Below are 13,613 nucleotides of genomic sequence, written 5' to 3' on the forward strand. Positions count from 1 at the left end.
CATAAGCCTCAGTCTAGTGAAGTGTGTAGTCGTCTATATTTGGATCCTTTCCACCCTTACTGTCACATCATAAGTTCTAGCCTTAGTTCTAAGACTAGGTACATGTTTTGGGCAAGTCATCATCTCTGCGGACATGATGTAGAGAGTCCTGTTAATAAAATAAAAATTAAAATTTCTCCTCTGATTTACACTGGTGTATTCAATGTAATGTCTGTATGGGTCTGGGACTGACTATGGTTGACAACTGTGGGAATTCACTGGTAGGTATAGAGGACTTCATTATGATATTGTCTGCTTGTGTATTTGAAGTATTCTATTATTAAAAGTTTTTAAAGTATAATAATAAGTGAAAATAAAAACCTGTCCTGCCTATTGACTCAATAGAAGTGTGAAAATCAAGGAGGTAACATGCAAAAGTGTTTTTTGAATAGTAAAGCACAAGAACAAGCATGTGTCAAAAAAGTTTATCTCCAAAGTGCACACATTAGACTCACTGTGTGTACTAATTTAAAAATAGAGTTGCAGAGTTCCACAGACCTATGGAATCAGATGTGGTGGTGATGTACCTCTGGGGAATCCCCCCCATTTTTTCATGCTGTATTATCTTTAATTAAGTACAAAGATTCTTCCAATTATGTCAACTAGAGCTTATTTCACCTACCACTCTATTTGGCGGCCAGTCTCTTGTCTCTCTCTTCAGCAATGGTGAGGTGGGTACTCTTTCCATGGGGAAGGGAAATCCATGATTTGTTGCCTTTGCCAATAACAAAAGTGTTGGAAAGCCAGGTGGTAAAGCTGCTGCCATTGGCTTCTTTCACATAAACTACATCAAAAGAACGAGGGTGTCCCTCTGTTGGTGATCATGCCATTTCTTCCCAGGTTAGCACCTCTGGTCACTATACACAAGTCATCAGTGACAGTTTGATGAAATCAGTAATTTTAGCAGTCCCAAATTAATCTGAATGGTGTCATTCATCTTGATGAGGGGATCAGGGTAGCAGATGGTGTGAGCACCATTGGTCACCAGATGAGGGATTCCTGTTGTGCCCACAAAGATCTTCCTCACTTTGCACAATTTCTACTTGGCCTCCTCAGAGGTCATATAATGAACAGCAAAGTAACCCTTTCACTGAACATAATTTTTAAAGATGCCAGGGAACCATGTGGAAATGTTCTCTTCACCCCCAACATGCAATCCTGTGGTTAGCAGATTTTGCTGCTAGAATGTGACTGTCTATCAGTACTATGAAACAATGAGTTTCCTATTTGACAAAGGAATCAAAGAATCAATTAATGTATTAAAACACCAACAAAATATATGTGCTTTTAAAATTCCTTTGGTTGAAACAATCAACAAAAGAAAAAGAGATAGAACGGTGTCACAACTTGCAGCCTGCTTTTGGTGCAGTTACATTTTCACTTGGTAGGATTTTGGCCTCTTTGAGAATGGCCTTGTGACAGAATATTTATATATATGTGTCATGTCAGGGTGACCGTAGCCAGGGTCCTCGCCTCCACATGCATGTATTTTCATTTGCCTAGGTCACCCTTATCTAAGAAAATTCTTTCTGTGTATGCATTACACAACTCAGACTGGCCAGGTGTCATCTTTGTCAGCTTCATGTATTTACACGGGCCCCTGCTGTTCAAGGGGTGCCAGATGATTTTGGCCCCCATAGCTACATCCTTGCCTGCCACCACAGGACGAGTGAAGGCAGATAATCCTTTGGCTCCCATGATTCCCCTGTTCTTGCTCACCATGACAAGAACTGTAAGACAGATCCTATTGTTCCTGTCCTTGCCTGCAGGAGTGAGAGTAAACTGGTATGATTTCACGCTCCAACGCTCCACTGTCATTTTTCAGTCTCAGCTACTCCAAAGTAAACTTATCTGGAGTCAAAGTCCTGTGCTGCTACAATACGTCAGAAACCTCATGGGTAATGGCTATGACTATAGAACAGAGCCTTCCTGCTCGTCATTCACCCTGCTCTTCGGGGTTCCCTGGAATTTTTCCTTCTTTCACTCATGTATTTTCTCAACCACGAAGCATTTATATTAATGATGCTCCAATTAGTATCTTCAGTTGGTATTCTCCAGACCTATAATTCCAACTGATTTTAGATAGCCGATTGATGGCATCCGATACTTCAAACTCAATAAACTTTAAACCAGACTTTAATCTTTGCTCTTTCCTACTTGTTCTCTTGAAATATTTTATTTTCCCATTTCAGTTAATGATGTTCCAATTTAATTATTTGTCTTAGAGAAAAACCTCTGAGTTATTTATTTTCACCTAATGCTCACTTCCCACATTCACTGATTTTACCTCTGAAATATCTTGCACTTTTTTTCTCACCACCATCATCATTTCCATTCATGTACTGTAAATTCTTTTTTTATTGGATTTATTGGGGTGACATTGGTTAATAAAATTATATAGGTTTCCGGTGTATAGTTCTATAACACATCATCTGAATACTGGAGTGTATTCACCACCCCAAGTCAAGTCTCCTTCCATCACCACTTATCTCTCCTATCCTCTCCTACATTCTCCCACCTACTGCTCCCTCTCGTAATCACCATACTGTCGTCTATCTATGAGGATTTTATATTTTTCTTAATCCCTTCACTTTTTTCACACAGCCCACTTAATCCCTCCTCTCTGACAACTCTTAGTCTGTTCTCTGTATTTATGAGTCTGTTTTTATTTTGTTCATTAGATTCCACATATAAGTGAAATCATATGATATTTGTCTTTCACTGACTGACTTATTTCACCTAGTATAATACTCTCCAGGTCCATCCATGCTGTCCTAAAAAGTAAGATTTTTCCTATTTTTTATAGCCAAGTAGTATTACATTGTGGAAATGCACCACAGCTTCCCCCAACTCTTTATCTTCAGCTAAGGACATGCTTTATTGATTTTAGAGAGGGGGGAAAGGAAGCAGAGAGAGAGGGACAGAAACATCAATGTGAGAGAGAAATATCCATCCATTGCTTCTAGCATGTGCCTCAGTTGGGAACCAAACCCAAAACTCAGGCATGTGCACTGACTGGGAATTGAACCTGCAACCTTTCAATTTACAGGACAATGCTGCAACCAGCTAAGCCACTACATCCAGGGATACCACAGCTTTTTTATCCACTCATCTACTGATGGGCACTTGGGCTGCTTCCAAATGTTGGATATTGTAAATAATGCTGCAATTAAAATAGGGGTGCATATATTTTTTCAAATTAGTGTTTTGGTTTCTTCAGTTATACTCCCAGAAGTGGAAACTCTGGGTCACAAGGCAGTTCCACTTTTCAATTTTTTGACATAACTCCATAGTGCTTTACACAATGGCTGCAACAATCTGCATTCCCACCAAGAATTCACAAGGGTTCCCTTTTATCCACATCCTTACCAACACTTGTTGTTTGTTGATTTATTGATAATAGTGATTCTGACAAGTGTGAGGTGATATCTCATTATGGTTTTAATTTGAATTTCTCTTCTGGTGAGTGATGTAGAGCATCTTTTCATATGTCTATTGGCCATCCGTATGTCCTCTTTGCAGAAGTTTCTATTCAGGTCTTTTGACCATTTTTAAATTGAATTGTTTGTTTTCTTGGTGTTAAGTTTTATAAGTTCTTATAAATTTTGGATATTAACCTCTTATCAGAGGTATCATTGACAAATATATTCTCCTATTCAGTGGGTAGTCTTTTTATTTTGTTGATAGTTTTATTTTAGTTTTTGCTGTGCAAAACCTTTTTAGTTTGATATAGTCCTATTTGTATATATATATTTTTGTTTCCATTTCCATAGGAGATATAGCAGAAAAAAAAAATTGCTAGGAGAGATTTTACTGCCCATGTTTTCTTCTAAATTTTTTTTATCATTTCAAGTCTAATATTTAAGTTTTTAATCCATTTTGAGTTTATTCTTGTGTATAGTATAAGAGGTTGGTCTGGTTTCTTTCTTTTCTTTATTTCTTCCTTTTTTTTTTTTTTTTGCATATACCTGTTCAATTTTCCAAACACCATTTATTGAAGAGACTGTCTTTACCTTACCCAATTGTATGTTGTAGTCTCTTTTGTTAAATAGTAATTGATGGTCAAGGCATGGGTTTATTTCTCGGGTCTCTATTCTGTTCCATTGATCTATATATCTGTTTTTATGCCAGCACCATGCTGTTTTGATTACTGTGCCCTTATAGTATAGTTTGATATCAGGTAGCATGATTTCCCCAGCTTTGTTCTTTGTCAAGATTTCTGTGGCTATTTGGGGTCTTTTGTGGTTTCATATAAATTTTTGAAACATTTGTTCTAGTTCTGTAAAATACACCATTGGTATCTTGAGAGAAATTGCATTGAACCAATAGATTGCACTAGGTAGTGCGGACATTTTGATGATGTTAATTCTTCCAGTCCATGAACACAGTATATACTTCCACTTATTTGCATCTTCTTCAATTTCTTTCTTCAGTGTCTTATAATTTTGTGAGTACAGATATTTTACATTACTGACAATTTATTCCAAAGTCTTTTATTTTTTGATGCAATTGTAAATGGAATTGTTTTCTTAGTTTCTCTTTTTGATTGGTCATTATTGGCACATAGAAATGCAATTGACTTCTGGAGATTTATTTTGTTTTCTGCTGCTTTGCTGAATTTATCAGTTCTAGTATTTTTTTGGTGGAATCTTTACGATTCTCTATGTTTATTATCATGTCATCTGTAAGTAACAACAGTTTTACTTCTTCCTTTCCCATTTGGATGCCTTTTATTTCTTCTTATTGCTTGAATGCTGTGGCTATGACTTCCGGTACTATCTTGAATAAGAGTGATTTTAAGGGGAACACTTGTAGTTTTTGCCTATTATCTGTGATGTTGGCTGTGGGTTTGTCATATATGGCCTCTATTATTGTAAGGTATGTTCCTTCTATTCCCACTTTGCTGATAGTTTTTATCATAAATGGGTGATGGATTTTCATGTAATAAATTTTTAACCAAAGTCTGTTTTCCATTTTGCAGTCCATTGTTTACATATGTCTCTCCCCACCACAGAGCCATGTTGTGTGTTTAGAGTCCCTAGGCCATGCACTCTTATATCTATATCCCTCCACACATGCTTCTTATCCTAGAACTCTTCTCTCCTCCCCTGTTGTCCTCCAATTTCCCATCTTCCCCTCAAAGGTCTAGTAAAGCTTATTCCTTCCTTTCAGAAAGCTCTAGAAGTAGGGGATGTCCTTCGTACTCCAATTGATCCTGGTACTCCCAACCACTATAACATTTGTCTTGTGGCACTGTATTTATTTATTTTCCCCCACTCTGCTACTGCACTGAGACTTGTGTTCCAGCACAAAGTGTCTTTTGCCATCTTTGTGGCTCCAGAAACTTGCATAAGTCTTAGAAAGTCTTAGGTGCTCAATATCTCTTGCTTTAGTGAATGGACAAGTGAACAATTTGTGATTCCCTCTGCATCTTTTCCAGTAAACAAGAATGACCTTCCCTTGTTTCTTTTTCTTCCACTTGACCTCATGAATATTTTCACATGAGCAAGAAAGGTGAAAGGGTATCTGAATATACTATCTTCCAGACACAGAAAGCAAATCGTCCTAGATACTGGGAAATTTACTTAGGAGCTGGAGAAGAGGTGGGAGCAGAGGGCCACAGCTGGAGTCACTAAAGCCCAGGTGCCAGAAGGGGTTCCCCAGTGCCCCTTTCTTAGTGCACATATGATGATGGTGTTAACAAGCAAAAAGGGGGCTTTTTCATGTGGTGTCTTGGTGTAAAACCCTACAATTAGTTTGAGGAAAACAGGTCTTTATTTACTAATATTCCAACCTGGAGGGGTGTGTGGCTGGGAGCACTCTTGCTCAGAGCCCTGTTCTTTCAGCACTTCCCTTGCTCCCCAAAAGCCTATAAGCCAAAAACATGCCCAGAAATTCCCCATTTCTTATCTGTCAGCTCTCTCCTTCAGGGTCTGGGATATGTTGACATCAGCCTCCTTATAATAGTCCAGAAGAGCATGTTCCATGTTGCACTGGATCATGATGACATCCAGAAAAGTTCAGAAAGTCCTGGTCTGCAAAGCAGAGTTCTTGGTAGCCTGGAGTCTGCTGAAGCCAGCATGATTAAAGCAGCAGCAGGACAGCTTTTTTACTAGCCCAGGCCAAATGGCCTCCCTTTCCTTCTTTCAGATTGCATGGTTCTCTTTACCCTTTCAGAACCACATGGTTTTCTTTACCTCCTTACAAACCACATGGCTTTCTTCCTCTTTTCAAACGGCATGGCATTCCCCCTGCTTAACAGCTGCCACCTTATTTTATTTTATTTATTTATTTTTTATTTTTTGGTTTTTCAATTACAGATGTCCCATTTTTCCCCCATTTCTCTCCCCCACCCAGCCCACCCCTTCTCCCACAATCATATCCCTCCCCATTGTCCATGTCCATGAGTCATTTATACACGTTCTTTGACTAAACCCTTTCCTTACTTATCCCCCTTCACTCCCTCCCCCTCCCCACTATTGACTGCTATTCTGCTCTTTATCCTATTTAGTTCCTTTGTTTGTGTTGTTCTTCAGTTTCCTGTATTAGGTGATATCATATGGTATTTTGCTTTCTTTTTCTGGCTTATTTCACGAAGCATAATTTTCTCTAGTTCCATCCATGTTGTTGCAAATGGCAAGAGTTCCTTCTTTCTTTCTGCTACATAGTAGTCCATTGTGTAAATGTACCACAGTTTTTTGAATCACTCATTTACAGATGGGCATTTAGGCTGTTTCTAGCACTTAGCTATTGTAAACAGTGCTGCTATGAACATAGGGGTGCATAAGTTCTTTTGAATTATTGTTTTAGGATTTTTCGGGTATAATCCTAGTAGTGGAATTGCTGGTTCAAAAGACAGTTCCATTTTTATGTTTTTGAGGTAATTCGATACTGTTTTCCATAGTGGCTGCACCAGTCTGCATTCCCACCAGCAGTGCAGTAGGGTTCCTGTTTCTCCACATCCTCGCCAGCACTTGTTTGTTGATTTGTTGATGATGGCCATTCTGACTGGTGTAAAATGGTATCTCATTGTGGTTTTTATTTGCATCTCCCTGATGGCTAATGATGTTGAGCGTTTTTCATGTGTCTATGGACCTTCTGTATGTCCTCTTCGGAGAAGTGTTAGTTCAGGTCCTTTGCCCATTTTTTAATTGGGTTGTTTGTTTTCTTGATGTTGAGTTGTATAAGCTCTTTATATATTTTGGAAATCAGTCTCCTGTCTGTGATGTCATTGGCAAATATGTTTTCCCATATGGTTGGCTTTCTTTTCATCTTGCTGATGTTTTCTTTTGCTGAGCAGAAAGTCTTTAGTTTGATGTAATCCCATTTGTTTATTTTTTTCCTTTATTTCTCTTGCCTTAGGAGATGTATTCGTGAAGATATTGTTACATGAGTTATCTGAAATTTTCTTGCCTATGTTTTCTTCTAGGACTTTTATGGTGTCATGGCTTATGTTTAAGTCTTTGATGCATCTTGAGTTTATTCTCATGTGTGGTGTAAGTTGGTGGTCTAGTTTCATTTTTTTGCACGTCCCTGTCCAGTTCTCCTAGCACCATTTGTTAAAGAGGCTCTTCTCACTCCATTTTATGTTCCTTCTCCCTTTATCAAATATTAGTTGACCATAGAGGCCTGGGTTTATTTCTGGGCTTTCAATTCTGTTCCACTGAATTGTGTCCACCCCGATCTGTCGTGGGGTGGGGGGCTTCTCTCGGTGCCAGCTGTTGGCCAAGGCTCGTAGGAAGTGGGCCAGTCAGGGCCTCCAGGCCGCCCTCCATAGGCTGGTTGCAGGTCCCTGCACCCTGGGGCGCTCTGTGTACGCCCTGATCTGGAAGGATAGTGGGATGGAGTTGGGGGTGAATGTGGCCGCTTGGAGGAGTGGAGAGGGGGAGCCATTGTGCAGCAGGACAGTTGTTGATAGTGGGGACCCCTGACTCAGGCTTGGTACCTGGGCTCTGTAAGGTCTGAGGGACACCAGTGATTAATATGGTTAAGGACACTTAGCAAGCCACCGGATGGATGGGCCTATCATAAGCGGCCCACCTGCTAGCCTGGTGTCTCCCGTGAGTGAGGAGTCTCTGACTCCTGTGTGTCTTTGTGATGCTGGTCCAGGGGATGATGGAGACATGGTGATCCTGAGCTTGTCCCCTGAGCTTGACCCACCTCGGTTTCCTAGAACTGTCCGAGCCCTGTCTGTGCATTAGGAGGTGGTGAGACAGACACATTCCTGAGCCCTGCTAGCCAGGCTTGTGTTCTACCATGACCACCCAGGCGGTTCTGATGCTGCCTGTCCAAACCCCGGAGGCTTTGGAACCACCCACCACTTTGGAACTTAGCTGGGAGTCAAGAAGTGGCCAAAAGCTGAGGCCCTGGGCATCACGCTGCATGTCACAGCATATTTTTAGAGGCTAGAATTCTGAGAAAAGAAGCTTAAAAGGTTTCTGATGTTTGTTTTATCTGGGCTTGGCTTGGATGCCTCCAGTGATGGGTGTCTCATTACCTTACAAGGCAGCCCAATGATTTCAACACAACCCTGTAGAAAGTGCTTCTTTCCATCCAGCCAATTCCTGCCTCTCTGTAATGTGCAGAGGGTGGTCTAGCTCAGTCATCTGGAGACACACAGTAAGTACCATCCTCTTCTTCAAACAGCCTGCCTGGCGTTCAGGTGTTTTTAATGGTGATGAATGCTAGTATCTATATAGGTGGATGTTGTACCCTGGCTGGTTTGGCTCAGTGGATTGAGCGTCGGCCTGCGAGCTAAGTGTCGCTGGTTCGATCTTCCAGTCAGGGCACATCAGAGAAGGAAAACTCTGACTCCAAAAAACCTCCGCTGCCTTGCGGCATACCTCTTCAGGGGAAAGGCTAAGGGAGTAAACCCCGACAGAAAATCCGGAGCCGGAGTCCCTAAGGCGGTTTGACGTTGTAGTCAACACCGGCAACTCCTGCGGCGCACCTGAAGCCAAGCTGTATTGACTCCGTCTTTCCCTTGGGCCCTTCAGCTGCAAAGAGAGGTGGGGTCTGCTGCATGGGCAACAGCAGACCCTCCATATCACCCTGCCCAGGCTCTGTAGCTTCAGCTTCACTGGAGAGGACACTCCAGCGTCATCGCAAGATGTCGATTCAACACGGGAGGAGACAGATACCGTGTCACTCCCGAGTCGGACTGCACAGCCATTCTTGGCGGTGCAGATAGACTCTTAAGAAGCTACACCATCGTCTCTCGAGACGGACGGCTGCCGATGACGACTTTCAGTTTTTGTCCATTGAGTATGATGTTGGCTTCAGGCTTCTCATATGTAGCCTTAATTATGTTAAAGTATGCTCCCTCTATTCCCATTTTGCTGAGTATTTTCATCATAAATGGGTGTCGTACTTTATCAAATGCTTTTTCTGCATCTATTGATATGATCATGTGATTTTTGTCTTTCATTTTGTTTAGGTGACATTATATTCATTGATTTGTGAATATTAAACCATCCTTGCATTCCTGGGATGAATCCCACTTGATCATGGTGTATGATCTTTTCGATGTATTGCTGGATCCTGTTTGCCAATATTTTGTTGAGGATTTTAGCATCTATGTTCATCAGTGATACTGGCCTGTAGTTTTCTTTCTTTGTTGTGTCTTGACCTGGTTTTGGGATTAAGGTAATACTGGCTTCATAGAAAGAGTTTGGAATTTTTCCCTCTTCTTGGATTTTTAGGAATAGTTCTTCCCTAAATGTTTTGTAAAATTCACCTGTGAAGCCATCCGGTCCAGGGCTTTTGTGTGCAGGGAGATTTTGGATTACTGTTTCAATTTCCTTCTTTATTATTGGTCTGTTGAGACTTTCTACTTCTTCTTGATTCAGTTTTGGAAGGTTACATGTTTCTAAAAATTTGTCCATTTCTTCTAGGTTGTCAAATTTCTTGCCATACAGTTGTCTGTAGTAATTTCTTACTATCGTTTGTATTTCTGTGGTATCAGTCATGATTTCTCCTCTTCCATTTCTGATTTTGTTTATTTGGGTTTGCTCTCTTTTTCTTGATGAGCCTTGCTAGAGGCTTGTCAATTTTGTTTATTTTTTCGAAGAACCAACTCCAAGTTTCGTTGCTCTTTTGGATTGTTTGTTTAGTCTCTCTGTCATTTAATTCTTCTCCGATCTTGATGATTTCCTTCCTTCTTCTTGCCCTAGGCTTTGTTTGTTGTCGTTTTAGTTCTTGTAGCTTTAGGGTTAGATTTTTTATTTGAGGTTTTCTACCCTTTTCCGATATGCCTGTATTATTATGCACTTCCCTCTTAGGACTGCTTTTGCTGTGTCCCATAGGTTTTGGGCTGTTGTGTGTTCATTATCATTAGTTTCTAGAAATTTCATGATTTCTTCTTTGATGTCATTGTTAACCCATTCATTATTTAATAGCATGTTATTCATTCTCCATGAGTTTGGGCATCTTTGATTTTTTTCTCTGAGGTTGATTTTTAGTTTCAAGGCATTGTGGTCTGAAAAGATGCTTGATATAATTTCAAATTTCTTGAATTTTTTGAGGCCTGTTTTGTGTCCTATCATGTGGTCTATCTTTGAAAATGTCCCATGTGTATTTGAAAAGAATGTATATTTTGCTTCTTTGGGGTGGAAATTTCTATATATATATCAGTTAAGTCCATGTGGTTTAGTGTGTTGTTCAGTGCCTGTATATCCTTGGTGTTTCTTTGCTTCAATAATCTGTCTATTGTTGATAATGGTGTGTTGGAGTCCCCTACTATGAGTGTGTTGTTGTTGATATCCTTCTTGTGGTCTTCTAGTATTTGCTTTATGTATTTGGGTGCTCCTATGTTTGGTGCATATATGTTTATCAGTGTTATATCTTCTTGATGGATTGTTCCTTTAAGTATTATGAAATGTCCTTCTTTGTCTCTTTTTATTGCCCTTGCTTTGAAATCCGTTTTGTCTGATATGAGGACTGCTACTCCAGCTTTTTATTCCGGTCCTTTTGCTTGGAATATTTTTTATATCCCTTTACTATCAGTCTATGTAAATCTTTCATTTTAAGCTGTGTTTCTTGTAGACAGCAAATATGTGGGTCCTGTTTTCTTATCCATTCCGTTACCTTATGTCTTTGAATTGGAGCATTTAATCCATTTACATTTAAGGTTATTATTGAAGTGTATTTATTCATTTCCCTTTGTACCTCTGTTCCTCTCCTCTTTTTCTTCTTCTTCTTTTTTCTTAGAACATTCCCTTTAGCATCTCTTGCAATGCTGGTTTGGTGGAGATGTATTCTTTTAATCTTCCCTTGTCTGAGTAACTCCTTATTTCGCCTTCCATTTGAATGAGAGCCTCGCTGGGTAGCGTATTCTTGGTTGTAGGCCTTTGTTTTTCATTGCTGGTAGTGTTTCTGTTGAGAAATCAGTTGATAGCCTTATTGGAGCTCCCTTGTATGCTATTTGCTGTTTTTCTCTTGCTGCTTTTAGGATCCTCTCTTTGTCTTGGAATGTTGCCATTTTAATTATGATGTGCCTTGGAGTGGGTTTTTTTGGGTTCCTCTTCATTGGAACTCTCTGTGCTTCCTGAACTTGTATAACTTTTTCTCTCATCAGGTTGGGAAAATTTTCTGCCACTATTTCTCCTATCAGTTTTTCAATTCCATGCTCCTTTTCTTCTCCCTCTCTGATTCCGATGATCCTGATATTATTTCTTATCATGCTATCCTGTAATTCCCTTACATCTTGTTCATATTTTTTCAATGTCTTTTCATTTTGCTGTATTGTTTGGGAGTTTTTCTCTACATTATCTTCTGACTCACTAATTCGATCCTCTGCTTCGTTTAGTCTGCTTTTGACTGATTCTACTGTGTTTTTCAGTTCAGAGATTGAATTCTTCATTTCTTCCTGGTTCTTGTTAATAGTTTCTATGTCTTTTTTTATGCTGGTTTAGTTCTCTGCAAGTTCCCTGTAATTTTCTTGGAGCTGCTGGTAACTTCCTTGGAGGTTGTCATAGTTGATTTTAAGGTTGTCAAGTATATTGAGCTTCTTCACCACCATTGTTTTGAATTTCGTGTCTGACATTTGGGCTATGTCTATTTCATCTACCTCTCTTTTTGGGAATTCCTCTTTTGTTTTCATTGCGAGGTTATTTCTGCATCTTACCATGTTGGATTCTTCTTGTTTGTTTTTATTTTTTTGGGTTTGTCTGCTTTGACTTCTCACCTTTGTGGTATGAGATTCTTTATAGGAGATCTGGGGGTTTCAGTGGTGCAGTCTCTTTGATCTCCTGAGCCTGATGTTCTTGGTTTACCCTTTATGTCATTTGTTTATGCTGTCTTGTTATACTTCAGATGCTCTTTGGTAGGCTCTTCCTTCTGCCTAGTTTATTGAGAGTCACTCTATCCACTTTGTCTTGAGTTCTTTTGTGGAGATGCTGTTAAAAACATAAACACACAGCCCATGCAGGAGACCCACGTCGTCAAAAATATCCCCCACCCTCTATTCCGCTATTGTCAGCCGATGAGCCAGTATTAATATAAATGTAAAGAGATTAGAGCTTTTATACTATAGGAAGAATAGATAAAGAGTTGTTTTTAGGGAGGAAAAATATGATTTTTGAGAGAGGGGATGATAGATTAATAATAGTTGAGACTATGCAAGACAGTAGGTAATATTTACATTGTATGTTAATAACAATATAAGAAAAGGATGGAAAAATGCAGAATATAGTAAGAAAGTGCGATTGTATAGTATTGGATTTATACAGTAATTATATTCTATTTATTTAGAGTGAAAGGGAGGCTAAACTAGACACACAAACAAATAAACAAAAATTAAAGAGGAAGGATGAGAAGGAGAGATCATATGAAACAAATTAGAGATATAGTTTTTTTTTTTCTTTCCTCTTTCTTTTTCCCTTCCTCTCTTCTCTTCTTTTTTCCCTTTTTTAAGAAAGGGAAAATAAAAGAAGAAGAAGAAGAAGAAAAAAGGAATGTTTTTACTCAGTTCAGCCTTTGTGTGTCGTCTTCTTTTTCTGTGTCCCCAGCTGGTCTAATGTGGCAGGTCAGAGGTTCTTGTTCCTTGCAGCAGCTGTGTGCACCTGCGGTGGCTGGCACAGCGCGCTCTCTTGGTGCCCGCTGGAGCCAGCTGAGGTGCCTTTGCGCGCGCGTGCCTCTCCGCACACAGGGCGGCAGGAGAACTTGCCTCGGCCCTGCAGAGCCGCACTCTGGGAGCTGATCTCTTGCGTCCCAGGGCAGTGTCCCAGACGCTCGTGCACAGTGGAAGTGAGTGTCTGTGAGTCGCTGCCGCCCACTGTTCCCATGCTGCAGCCACCCGCCATTCCGGCACCCGTCTGAGTGGGCACTAGTGGAGCCCAAGCAAGTGGTCTGTGTTCCGGCCTGGGGCCTGGCGCCCACTGGAGCTGGCCAGGGGTGTCTGCACACGGTCTTCTGCATGTTCATTGGGCCCACCCTGTGCCCCTTGGGGCACTGATCTTATGTTTGTTGGGGAGTGTCTGAGGGGCACCTGGACTCACGGCTCCGCGCACCTGGGCCAGTGAAGGAGGGCACTTCCTTATGCATGCCCGCGAGACCCAAGTGGAGGGTTGGGGAGT

The 13,613-nt window shown here is 40.5% G+C and overlaps 1 pseudogene; it reads right to left on the minus strand.

Moving 5' to 3' along the window:
* Positions 1-665: 665 nt before the first annotated feature.
* LOC150021502 (small ribosomal subunit protein eS4-like) lies at positions 666-1,857 on the minus strand (annotated as a pseudogene).
* Between the last annotated feature and the right edge of the window lie 11,756 nt (positions 1,858-13,613).

Source organism: Furipterus horrens, unplaced genomic scaffold (assembly GCF_987537825.1).
Source record: "Furipterus horrens unplaced genomic scaffold, mFurHor1.1.pri manual_scaffold_1, whole genome shotgun sequence".
Classification (NCBI taxonomy): Eukaryota; Metazoa; Chordata; class Mammalia; order Chiroptera; family Furipteridae; genus Furipterus; species Furipterus horrens.